The 13,981-nt window shown below is 47.2% G+C and overlaps 1 pseudogene; it reads right to left on the bottom strand.

The window, feature by feature from the left end:
- LOC127347937 (uncharacterized) overlaps window positions 1-13,981 on the bottom strand; it is a 53,104-nt pseudogene that overhangs the window by 24,552 nt on the left and 14,571 nt on the right.

Here is a 13,981-nt window from a genome sequence, read left to right as displayed (position 1 = left end):
AGTAGAGGCTCTGGCCAAGTTGATACTTGTAACTCCAAGAGGGAGTATTTATGCTCGATAGTGGGTTCATGTCTCCATTAAATCTGGGGGAGTGACAGCAACCCCTAAGGTTGTGGATGTGCTGTTGCCACTAGGGATAAAACATCAATGCTATGTCTAAGGATATATTCGTTGATTACATTACGCACCATACTTAATGCAATTGTATGTTGTTTGCAACTTAATACTGGAGGGGGTTCGGATGATAACCTGAAGGTGGACTTTTTAGGCATAGATGCATGCTGGATAGCGGTCTATGTACTTTGTCGTAATGCCCAATTAAATCTCACACTACTCATCATAACTTCTATGTGCATGGTCATGCCCTCTTTATTTGTCAATTGCCCAACTGTAATTTGTTCACCCAACATGCTTATTCTTATGGGAGAGACGCCTCTAGTGAACTGTGGACCCTGGTCCATTCTTAACATCGAATACAATCTACTGCAATACTTGTTCTACTGTTTTCTGCAAACAATCATCATCCACACTATACATCTAATCCTTTGTTACAGCAAGCCGGTGAGATTGACAACCTCACTGTTACGTTGGGACAAAGTACTTTGGTTGTGTTGTGCAGGTTCCACGTTGGCGCCGGAATCCCTGGTGTTGCGCCGCACTACACTCCGCCGCCATCAACCTTCAACGTGCTTCTTGGCTCCTACTGGTTTGATAAACCTTGGTTTCTTACTGAGGGAAAACTTGCCACTGTACGCATCACACCTTCCTCTTGGGGTTCCCAACGGACGCGTGCTATACGCGTATCAGGGGTTTGTTGGCTTCGAGGTTGATTTGAAGCTTGTTGGCTACTTGATGCTTGACTTGTGCTAGCATCATTGCCCTTTGATTTTTTGCCGGATGTGCACTTCCTTTTATTGTGGCCCTTACTATTGCATGATCTACAATTAGTTGGCTCGCGAGCCTCTTGGAATAACTTGTTTCCCGAATGACCCCATCTATCCATATCTCCGTGATACCTCTTTGTCTTTCTTCTCCCACGCTTCACAACCTTCCATTCCGGATCTGGCCAAACTTGCACTCCATGATACTCCGGCCATTGTGATTGATCCAAGTAAGGAGAAAAACTTGGAGCCCATGTCCTCTTTGTGGCTTCGATTGAGAACTCTGACTCCCGAACGGTGAGCGGGTTATTGTAGTCGACACGTCTAGTGCGTGCCGCTGTTAGCAAGTGGGAGCAAGCCAAATGAAGCAAAGAGGGCCTCCTACATGTGCATTCACATGTCTTTAGGGACACACGGAAAGCCCGGCCTCCGTGTTGGACACCACCTTGTGTGGTGCCTCCCGGCTCATTCACTTGGTAAACCCATTCAACATTGTCATAACATGTAGCCGTTTGGGAGTCCGCCTTCCTCGCCTGAAATTCCATGAACTCTTCAACCTTCGTAGGGAACTCGCAATTCCTAGCAATTTCCTTCTCCGTTTCATCGGTGTAGTTCTGGAAATAGACATTCAACTTCTCGAATGTGTATTGAATGATTGCCGTCACGGGCAATGCACGGACACCCTTCAACACATTGTTGAAGCACTCGGCCATGTTGCTTGTCATTTGGCCATATCTCCTCCCATCCTCATCATAAGCTCTTGCCCACTTTGAGTTAAATATGAGGTGTCTATGAATTCTTGACCACCCGCGTTGAGGTCTTTGTGCTTCAGCAAGCCGTTGTATAGGTTTGCAAAGCGGCGCTCAGAGTAAGCGAGGCAACAATCTTGAAGAAGGTCAGACAACTCTTTGCTCTTGCATGCCCGGTAGAAGTTTGCACAAAAATGCCTCATGCACCATCGGTGATGCAAGGGAGCATGCCCGGGAATTGCAAGCTCCACCGCATTGAGAATTCCCTGATGACGATCGGAGATGACACACACTTCCTTTGAGGGTGATATGACCCTCGTCCTCAATATATGGAAAAACCATTCCCAGTTATCATTGTTATCGAGCTCTACCAATGCAAAAGCCAGTGGTACTAAACGGTTGCTCGCATCACTTGCTATTGCCACCAATAGTGTGCCCTTGTATTGCCCGGTCAAGAAGGTACCATCCACGGCTATGACGGGCCTATAATGTTCGAATGCCCTCGTGCATTGCTCGAATGCCCAAAATGCACGGTGAAATACCCTCACTCTTTTACCATCATGCAATGTCATTTTGGTTGCGGAAGGCTCCACCACATGCACCATGCCCGGGTTAGTTGCGGCCATCGCTAACAACAACCTAGGGACTCGGTTGTATGCTTCCTCCCAATCACCGTACAACATCTTAAATGCGGCTTGTTTGGCCTTCCATGTCTTCCCGTACTTGACGTCGTAGGCAAACCGGGATTTGACCGTATCTTGCACGGACCTAATGCTCATGATAGGAAGTGATGATATCTCCGCCGAGAGATTGTATGCAATGAACTCGGATGTGAGTTGACGGTGGTCCGGCTGCGCATCCTTGCCATCAAGCTTCGGCCCCCGGCACATGTGAGTGGCTACACAACTTGTTATGTGCCAAGAGGGCCCTTTTTTGAAAGGTCTTGCACGGACAACCCATGGGCACCTTTTGTCCACACATTTGAGCGTGTACCGCTTCTTCAAGTCCGAGTGAACAACGAGGTAAGGGCGATGATGCTTAATGGAGAACTCCTTCAACCATATCTTCAAGTCCAAGAAGGTATCAAACGTGAGCCCTTTAGAGATCATAGCCGTCCTACCATCCACATCTCTCTTGGATAGTGGCCTAGCTCCAAGAAGTAAACTTTTGCCACCATCAACCACGGCTCCATCCGCAAGACTAACATCACGGAACAATGGTACCCGGATATCCCGTCCGGTTACCTTCTTGAAGATCTCGGCTCTTTCGGCTTCCTTAGCTGTCAAGCCATCCTCGTCAACCTCCTCTTCGGGTCCATCATCATCCGAGTCCGACGCATAGCATCGGGAATAAGGAATGGAGTGGTCCATCTCCTCTTGCGTCCAATATTTATCCAAATCACCGATATTGTTGCCATTCATCTCGAAACCATCATCACCATCGTTATGCTCGTCATACTCATTATCCAACGGAGGTTGTTGGGCAATGGGAGATTGGACAATGGGAGATTGGGTGGCTTCTTCTTGGCTCATGGGTGGTGGACTCCTCTCTCGAACGGGGGAGGAGGGCCGGTTAAGGTCAAGCTCGATACGAGCATCAACCTTCTTGGTTGCAAACAACTCCAAAGCCTTATCTTGTGACCCGGCCACCGTCTCCTTGTAAACGGACCAACGTTGCTCGAAGTTGATACGCATTGTCTTCCAACGGGTGTGCATTCCAAACCCCACATTATGCCTTCCCACTAGCTCAACACCATCATTTGGCTCATTCCAATTCAACTCAACCCTAACTTGTGCTACCACCTCCGCAAAGCTAGGGCTAAGGTCAAACACCAAGTCAACCTCTTCCGGGTCCGGCTCTATGTTTCCCTTCAAGAAAGCATCCTTGTCCACATGATGAACATGAACAATTCTTTCCATCCCCCTAGCATAATGGGAACAACACATACACACATGTGTTCATTAGTTACCATAATCAACATAATCTACCCATACAAACTAGCACACTACCATTTCTCCTACTTAAACAACCCTAACATCCAACCAAATCCATCTCCACCCTCAAATCAACCAAATCCACATCTAGGGTTTCACATGTACATTCAACCAAATACACAAAATCAACGGATGAAAAGAAGGGGAACGGAGGGGATTACCTCAAGGAACGAGTTGGGAACGATCTCCACGGATAGATCTGGTGATTTGGTGGTGGATTTGGTGGGGGGGGGAGGGGGGAGAGAGAGAGCCGGCCGCCTCCTGTTCTTGACGCGAAGAAGGGAAAGAAAGAAGAAGGGTCGGGCTGGCTGGGCGCGCGCGGCCAAACTTAAGTGGACGTGTGGCGCCCTTGCCACGGGCGCCACACTTTCAAAGTGTGGCGCCGGCGAGAGCGGCGCCACACGGCCTGCCACGTCGGATCGGCTAGCCAGCTCAGCCTCAACGGGCCACGTCGGATGGGTTTGTGGCGCCGACAGCAGGGACGCCACATGGGCATGTGTGGCGCCCATGAGAGGGGCGCCACACAAAAGGGCTAGATGGGTGAAATAGTTTCGCCGGAGGGTCAGTCTGTACTTTTCTTTCACTTTTGGGTTATTTTTGTGCAAATCGCCGTGAATGTTGCTGGCCTGCTGCCATACTCGAGTAGTCCAGTTCAAAGTGAAGCAGCTACGGCGAAACAGCCATTCATATCAGGGGCGGATTTACCGTCCGGACACCCTGGGCACGTGCCCGGGCTCAACGCCGGCGCTTGCAAGCACTCCGGCGAGGTCCCATAGCGATGTACCTAGCTGCAGCTGCAAAAATCGGTTGAAAAACACGCGTTTTAGGAATTTCCTATACATAAACCAACTCGGCGCGTACCCCGTGCGACGCACATCTCTGCACGCGGTACAGGCCAAACCAGTTCGGATGTAGGTCGTTTCTGTTTTGAATCATTTTGTCTGTTTTTTTATGATTAAAAATGTTAAAAATTAAAAAGTGATCAAACTAAAAAGTTCGAATTTTCAAAATGTATAAATTTTAAAATATGCGTTCTAAAAAATTTCAAATCTCAAAAAATGTTCAAATCAGAAAAAGAGTTTCAATTTGAAAATTGTTCAATCCTGAAAAATGTTCTAATTTGAAAATTATTCAAATCTGAAAAATGTTCAGATTTTTATAAAAATGATTTCTTTTCTAAAATTTTAAAATTTAATTTTTTTTCAAATCTAAAATGATTTCAAATCTGAAAATTGTTCATATATTTAAAAATGATTTCTTTTTTAAAATATTTTTCAAAAAGAAAAAAACGACAGAACAAAAAAAATGAAAAGATGTACCTGGGGTGCAGCAACTCGCCTGGTGCCAATCACCCACACCCCCCCCCCCCCCCCCCAACCCCGCATGAGAGGGAGAACTAGCCCATGCGGCCCATTCTATATGTGTCCTAGTCTTTTGTGGTGTTAGGAAGCTTTTAGAAATTTTCGTTTCACGTTTGTTACTGTTTACTTATGGTTCTTTGGTGTTTTCTATCGGTTTTCATTTTTGTGTTTTTTCTTTTAATTTATCATTTTTTGAAAATTCTGAACAATTTTTATGTTTGAGAATTTTTAAAATTTAAACATTTTTCTACTGCAAATATTTTAAAATTTGAACAATTTTCTTATTTGAACATTTTTCAAAAAATCAGTTTTTATCTTTTCACGTTTTTTGAAAATTCTGAACAACTTTTTATTTTTTAGCAGTTTTCAAATTCAAAATTGAACAATTTTTAAGGTTTTATGTTTTCTTAATTTAATTCAGATTTTTTTAGATTTAAAATTTTGCTCTTGCTATGAAAACAAAATAGGATCGAACTCGAGGATACAAGAATTGCGACAGGAGTTGCAACCACCTGGTCTATGTTTGGGATGTTGTACAACTGTGGAAAATATGTTACTCCCTCCGATTTAAATTAATTGATTTTACTTTGTCTAGATACGGATGTATGCAGTCAACAAACACATCTATATACATACGTATCTAGATAAAGTGAAGTCAATTAATTTTTATCGAAAGGAGTACTTATTTCGGGTAAGCTAACGAACTAATGGGCAGGCCCATTCGGGATCAACCTTTCAGGCGCTACGGTTTTCGCTCCCGCATTGAGGCGATGAATAGGGCACTAGCAGCGGGAGGTTCTATTCCCTGCCCTTAGCGACCTATATCTGGCGCTTCGCCTCAAGAAAAACTTGTTGGGTCGGGCCCAAAAACTCGGTTTTGCTAGCGATCGCATGTCTTAGTCGGTAGTGCGAGTACATCGCTGGCTAGTTTCTTTAGCTATGGGTTTTGCTCCATGGGTTTTTGAAAAAAGTTATACAGATTTTGAATAAATGCTTAAATTTTAAAATGTTTAAAATTTGGAATCACATTTTGAAAAGTTCATATACGAAAAAGGTTCAGTAATGAAAATGTTCAGATTAAAAAATATTCAAAATTTTAAAAGTTCACATCTGAAAAGTGTTCAAAATTTTAAAATTTCATATGTGGAAAAGTTTAAAATTTGAAAATGTTCAAATTTGAAAATTGTTCAAATCTAAAAAATAATCAAGTTTAAAATTATTTGAATCTAAAAATATTCAAATTTAAAATTTGTTTACATTTGTTTTTTAAACTCGGAAAATCTCAAAAAATGAACAAAATTCGAAACTAGCTAAAACCAGAAAAAACAGAAAATTGAAAAAAATACTGAGAAAACTAGCAAAAATCTGGATACTAAGGAAAATCAGTAAAACCTAATCCGTTCTAATCCATTCAAATTCCGTCCAGTAAAACAGACGAATTATCTCGAAGATGAATGGGCCGGCCGTCCCCGTTCAGCGCTTCAGCTGGCCTCGCCCATCAGGGCCACAGTCAGCGGCGAATAGGATTTGCGCGGGCGCGCCTACCTCCCGTTCATTAGCGGGTGACAAGGTATCGACTTGTCAATGCCTACAAGTTATAGACTACGGTTTCGTGGAAAGTAGAGAGCAAGTAGATCTTGAAGGTTTCAGCCGAAAAGGTACTCGACTGCTAAAAAACTAGGATTGTGTTGACAATGAATCGATCCCCTCTTTCTCCCTCGACTCCCCCTTATATAGGAGACGGAGCCGAGAGTTTTGTGATGTAGAAGTTAGAAACAACGGGAGACTCTTTGAGTTCGTCTCATATAATTACAAGTCTCTATTCCTAATATATCTCTAATTTCCATATCGACGCTTTACTGGGCTTCCGGGCTTCGTAATCTTTGGATCGTGGGCCTTCAGTAAACCCCGGGTACCTTCTTCGGCAGGCTCATTCGGGATGCCTATGTCAGCGGGACCGACTAGGCATCGCCTGAGGGAAACTCCGGGTGGGCCGGCCCATTAATTTGTTCTCTCCGTCCAAATAAGTAAAATATTTTCTCATGTTGACCATGAACGGAATTGCAGCTCAGTGGTAGCAGAATCCACCCCACAAGCGAGTAGGACGCAAGTACGAACCCCACGGCTGACGGATTAACAAACCTTTTTGCAAATCCGAAAAAAATATTAAAATAAAAACATATCTAAAATAAACCGAGTTACAAAATGTTCAAATTTAAAAATTTGCTCGAGTTCAAAATTAGCTCGAATTTAAAAATTGCTCAAATTTAAAATTTGTTTGAATTTTAAAAATACTCGAATATGAAATTTCTCAAATATCAAAAATACTCGATTTTAAAATTTGCTCGAATTTGAAAAATGCTTAAGTTTAAAATTTGCTCAAATTTGAAAAATGCTTAAAACAGAAAAAAATAGAAAACGAAAAAACAGACAAAGCGGAAAAAAAAGGAACAAGATAAAATCGAAAAATCGACACAACCAGAACGAGAACCGACGAAAAAACACAAAACAGAAAAACCGTCCAGATGGACCCTGCCCCGTTCGCTCCCGCATGCGTCCGGGGCGTATTAAGCCCCGCTAATGGGTGGTGAATAGGGATTGGCGATTTGCGCCCAGCACCTACCTATTTAGTGTTAGGGGCATTTCCTTTACTATGGGCTTCGCTCCCAAAAGGCCGCAACGCGACCTCTTCTGAGAGGCCAGGTTCTGGCCCAACGCTCATGAGTAATCACCTCTGGACTCTGGTTGATATATTTTTATATAACCTCTGGTTTTTCATTTGAACTTGTAGGTGACTTTATTATGAATGAAAACATGATCATCTACAATTACAGGAATAAGAAAAGACTAGAAAAACTGTCCATACTTTGCTACAGGTTTATTCGTGTTAATGTTGTTGCTCGTCGCCATCCTTCAGCTTATACATGAGCTGGTTCTTCCTCTCAACCTTGGAGTTTATGGTGTAGAGCGGTTCCTCCATCGCCTACCTGTACACCCTGGAATTTTACGAAATTGGATGCTTCATCCACTGAAATTTCCTTATGTGTTGATCTTCTCATGGTTCTTGCTATGAGAAAGGGCTCATGGTCTCGTCGTGAGTCACTGCATCGTTGCATCGAACTGTTTTATCACGACTCAAGACGGCGGACCGTTTCATCTGATCAACGTTTGTTGCGGTATTTTACACCTTTTTTTTTTGAAAACAGCACTTTATTGATCACATAACATCAATACAAAGAGTCTTCCGGATACAATCCGGAGCTAAACTAGAGATAAAACCTTTGCTATTGACATCGCAAGTCCTAGCCAAAACATGTGCCGCTTCATTAAGGGAGCGATTAACATGACGAAAAGCAACGGAAGAAAAACCCATTGCGAGTTCTTTGATGTCCAGCACCACTGATCCAACCGGAGACCGATCCGGGCGTGCCGAAGAGATCCGCTGGATTAGAGACAGACAGTCGGAGGCGAAGATAATCTTATCATGACCCCTTTCTCTGGCAATCTCCATCGCACGCCGAAGCGCTAAGGCTTCTGCCAGCTCAGGGGACGTGAGACCAGCCATCGGCTCGCTAGCAGCAACAATGCAAGAACCATTGCGAGTCGCGAAGAACTGCCCCCATTGCCATGCATTGGTGATCAGGAAAAAGGGCAGCATTCACGTTCATCAGCACCTCCCCAGGCGGCGGCGGAGTCCATCGTCGAGGTTGTTTGGACTCACGTCTTGTGCCTGGTTTAGGCTTAAAACAGTGCTGCACAATCATCTGAATATATGCAATAATCTTCGCACTCAGGCTCTGCGGTGGGGTTCAGCTTGATCATTCCTTGCATCATTTCTGGCGTCCCAGATATGCCAACACCCAACAGCCAGGGTAGTCGCCTCCAGGTCCGTAGCACTCGCCAGAAAATCAAACAGCCAGAATTTTGGGGACTGAAATTCATGGCGAGCAAGATGAATGCCGAAGGACAATTTGACCAAACGCCATACCTCTTTTGCAAACTTGCAGTGAAGATGAGCATGCGCTACATCCTCCTCCCGCCCACAGAAGACACAAGTGTCATCCGCCAGAACCTGCCTTCGGCGAAGCTGAACACCCGTCGGTAGACAGTCATGAGCAAGTCGCCAGAGATGAATTTTCATTTTACCAGGCGCGTTAATTTTCCAAAGCATCTTCCATTGTTTCTCCTCGATTACAGCCGCGGATGATGTACCACCACCACGTTTGCTACGAGCAACAAAGAATTTATCAGCTCTGGCCATATTGTATGCCGACCGGACCGAATAGATGCCATTCTTCGTGTGCGGCCAGCGCACAAAATCATCACCCCCGTGTCTGCTAATCTGAACTTACATGATCAGGTCTGCAGTCTCCTTGTCAAAGAAGGCATACACCGTCTCTGGTATTGTTATCACCAGAATTTGACCAAGTCAGAGGTGGGCCACGATCAAGATGGGCTTGGGGATTATATACGGAGAAAATACGTAGATCGGCCTTATATGCAAAGTTGGGCTAGATTGCCCTTATATCTGTAATATAGTAGATCGTATCTTAGATAGAGTTTTACCCGTGCACGGTTAGGTGCACGCCTAAGTTAGAAAGTCCCCTGGACTATAAATATGTATCTAGGGTTTATGGAATAAACAACAACCAACGTTCAACCAAACAAATCAATCTCGGCGCATCGCCAACTCCTTCGTCTCGAGGGTTTCTATCGGTAAGCGACATGCTGCCTAGATCGCATCTTGCGATCTAGGCAGCACAAGCTCCACGTTGTTCATGCGTTGCTCGTACTGAAGCCTTGTTGATGGCGAGCAACGTAGTTATCATAGATATGTTAGGGTTAGCATAGTTCTTCGCGTAACATGCTATCGTAGTGCAACCCTTGCATGTCTAGCCGCCCTCACACCTATCTTAGGTGTGGGGGCGGCACCCCGCTTGATCATTATTTAGTAGATCTGATCCGTTACGGTTGCTCCTTGTTCTACAAGGATTAGTTTAATATCTGCAATAGTTAGGCCTTACAAAGGGGGGGAGGATCCAGCGGCACGTATGGTGTCGTTCGCTAGTACTAAACAGGATGTTCCGGGGATCAACTTCGTGTTGGTTTTTAGGCCTTGTTTAGGATCGGCTTACGATCACCGTGCGTGGCCGCGAGGCCCAACCTGGAGTAGGATGATCCGATTATGCGGTGAAAACCCTAAATCGTCGTAGATCTCATTAGCTTTATCTTGATCAAGCAGGACCACCATATATTCGTGCACCCCGTACGAATCATGGGTGGATCGGCTCCTTGAGCCGATTCACAGGACAACCTGAGAGCCGATCGAGGCTCGTATTTAATGTTTACGTGTATGCCATGCAGGAAACTAAGCGAGGCATCTCCATCACCTTCCTGACCAGGTATAGGTCAGGTGGCACGCCCTTGCATCAGCATCGGACGTGTGACCAGAAGGCTTTGCGGGCCGTCGCTCGGAGGGACCTCAGCCAGCCGCAGCTCTAGGTTGTTCCCGGCTCTACGGTGTTGCCCGTCGCTGCCCGCCGGTGGGTTTCTGACGACAACACATTCTGGCACGCCCGGTGGGACAAGCTTCATCATCAACCGCATCGCCATCTACATCTGAGATGGCGGACGGCACGCCAGTCACCTACGAGGAGCTGCCCGACGAGCTCAAGAAGAGTTATGACGAGATCAAAGTCACGCTCGAAGCCGACCTCATCGGCTCTTTTCAGAGAACCCGTTCACATGGCATCAGATGGAAGGGGTTCTCACCGCAAGGTGCACTCGATGGGATAGACCTCTCTGCCCCGTCGGAGGAACGCACCAGGTCCCTGCGGCAGGAGATCAACTACTTGGTGGCTCACTCGCTACACCGCCACTCTGAGAACCTGGTCAACACGTTGGAGCGTGTCGCTCTTCGCGTGATCCAGGAGATCATGAGGCACCAGTACTCGCCGTCAGGACCAGCTCTCGGGACGCATCAAGGAGAGTTGCCACTCCAGTCCCGTCCACCGCTGCCATATGCGTTGGCAGCACCAGAAGTGCCGGCTACACCGGCATTCGTCGTCTACAAGATCGGTGGTGACCCTAGTGACTACCAGTTCTTGCCCGAGGCGCATAAGGAGATCCCTCACGGGTACACGTGCACGTATGTGCCAGATTGTGGCAACTGGGCATTCACAAACCAGGCCACAACATCAGGGACTTCTGGGAAAACAGGAGGGACGTCAGCGACAGAGCTTGAGAAGCAGACGTGGCTAACTAAGTACGCCACCCCGACGAACCTCCATAGCTCAGCTCCTGCAGTTGGCTCAGAGCTGGAAAAGCAAACATGGCTGGCTAAGTACGCCACCCCGGCGAATCTTCAGAATTCAACTCCTGCAGCCAGCACAGCGGATCAGATCAGTACTATACTGAGAGACCAGTTCGGCATGGTGCCGAAAAGGAGGGCAATCGGCTATTCCAAGCCGTACCCCGACGACTACGAGATGATCTCGCTACCACCCAAATATCGGCTCCCTGATTTCTCCAAATTCAGTGGATCAGATGGTTCCAGCTCCATCGAGCACGTCGGCCGATATTTGGCGCAACTAGGACCGGCTTCAGTGTCGGATCAGCTACGCGTGAGGCTCTTCTCACAGTCCCTCACGGGATCGGCTTTCGGATGGTACCCCTCTTTGCCACCAGACTCCATCCGGACTTGGAAGCAGTTGGAAGAGCAGTTCCATATGCAGTACCATTCAGAGGCTTCCGAGTCTGGCATTGCCGATCTAGCACAACTACGTCAGAAGCGCGGAGAAACTATGGCAGAATACATCCAGCGCTTCAGGAATCTTAGGAACCGATGTTATTCGGTTCGTATAACTGAAAAAGAAGCAGTCGAGTTGGCAGTAGCAGGCCTTGCAACACAGCTCAAGGACATGGCCTCCCAAGCAGATTATCCCTCGCTGGCGCACATGGTTCAGAAACTATCGGCATATGAACAGCGCCACCCGGACCTGTACCAAGACAAGTTCAAGCGTGCGATAGTCACTGGTCGATGCGAGAGGAAGACGAAGTTCCTGCGGGAGACCAAGAGGTAGCAGTGGCTGAATGGACTCGGGGAGGAACCCCCGTGTCCTGCAAATGGGTAAAGCCACCAGGCCCGCCCCGGGGGTTTGATTTTGACGTGACCAAGACTGAGCAAATCTTCGACCTCCTGCTCAAGGAGAAACAGTTGACGATTCCTGAAGGTCTCAAATTCCCCACGGTGCAAGAGCTGAACGGAAAGCCATACTGCAAATGGCACAACTCGCTCTCCCATGCCACCAACGACTGCAGGGTATGGCGTCAGCACATCCAAGCGGCGATAGAAAAAGGGCGTCTAATTTTCAACCAGTACGCCATGAAGGTCGACACCCAGCCCTTCCCCGCTGTTAACATGGTGGAGTGCACTTACCCTGAAGGTTGCCAGCCAGGATCCTCGTTCAGCATCAATATGGTAGGACACAGGAACCACTCAGCAAAGATGGAGACGAGGGCAGCTGCTCTCGTAGCAAGGACACAGAGGAGGCCGCTCCACGCGATCGGCTCCGTCATGATGGCAAGCGCTACGTCACAGAGGGAGAAGTGAAGAACATGAGATATCAAAGACCCCTCTCTGATCACCTCATCAACAAGTATGTGAGTCAGTATGACCAACGCCGACGATCCAGCGATGATGATGAAAGAGATCGTCTGGCTAGAGAAGCCAGAAGACATCGTCGGCACGATCGCGATGAGGAGGAGCACGAGCGCCGTGCCACGGAAAAATCAAGGGAGCAAGACGACAACGACAGCATCGGGACTGCCCCTTCTTCAGACACTGCTGGGATTCAGGAATGAGCCGATTGCCCACAATCGGCAATTGCCCAGAATGCAACCAGAAGAAGAAGGAGGCAGCCAATGTGTCTGTGTTCAAGCGCTTAGGGCCTCTCCCGCCACAGAGCAAACGCGCTGAGTCCCCTCGCTGGGCAGATCTCGAGGATTCCGAAGACGAGGGACAAGAAGAAGAAGAAGACAGGTACCACCGTCCAAGGTGGTGCCCTGACGGACTCAGCCGTTCACAAAAGCGCAGGGTTCAGCGATTGCGCGGCCTGGAGGAAGCCGAAAGGTTATACCTGCATATTTTAAGGAAGGCACGACCTGATCTGGCTGCGAAAGTTCAGCGGACCCTGGATGAAGAGGGTCGTCCACGGAAAATGGAGTGGCGCCCCAAGCAAAGGAAAGCCGATGATGAAACATCGGCTGGTACGAACATGGTGCTCGTCCTTCCGACGGAGCTTAGTGCACCACGATTCTACGATGCACTCAAGGTGGACGACAGCAGGCGCATCAAGTCAGAGGTTGGGCTGGTTTCCACCAGCCTGACCGAGTAGCAAGATTAAACCAATGAGCAAACGGGGCGAGGCTGATCCTTGTGATCGGCCCCATAAATTATGAAGGAACATTACAGAACCTTCAGTCAGCGCTCCAATGGATATGGAGGCCGATTCCAGCAATCGGCCAAAATTATCTTCACCACGTGTTCTGCTTGTGTTCAGCATCGATCCACTGGGCAGCGGCCATGTCGGCAGATGAAAGTCAGCACGAATCCTTGCGGAGCCGATGTGCAAGTGCAGTGCCCTGACTAACCATAGAAGCCGATATCTGCAGTCATTTGGCAGATTCGGCTCGGGGGGCATACAGTCAGATGAACATGTGCAGATAAACGTGTGTAAACATGCGTGCAGTGGAACATTGGGGGCCGATGAACATTGGGGGCCGATTAAGAAAAATCGGCCGAATTAAAAAAAAAAATTGCGCAAGAAGCGAAGCCGATGCGTAGCCATCGACTCTAGTACACTTACACAAGACCAAGACCTACTGGTTATATGCGCAAAGTTCACGTCGACATCGACGTTTAGTGGGAAAAAGCTGATCGACGATCTGTGCATCCTCGCCGGTATCCTCGCCTTGATTAAGGCTCGGGGGCGATT

The sequence above is a fragment of the Lolium perenne genome, chromosome 4 (assembly GCF_019359855.2).
Source record: "Lolium perenne isolate Kyuss_39 chromosome 4, Kyuss_2.0, whole genome shotgun sequence".
Lineage (NCBI taxonomy): Eukaryota > Viridiplantae > Streptophyta > Magnoliopsida > Poales > Poaceae > Lolium > Lolium perenne.
Note: the sequence above shows the minus strand (reverse complement) of the source record. Positions and strands in the feature narration are given on the sequence as shown.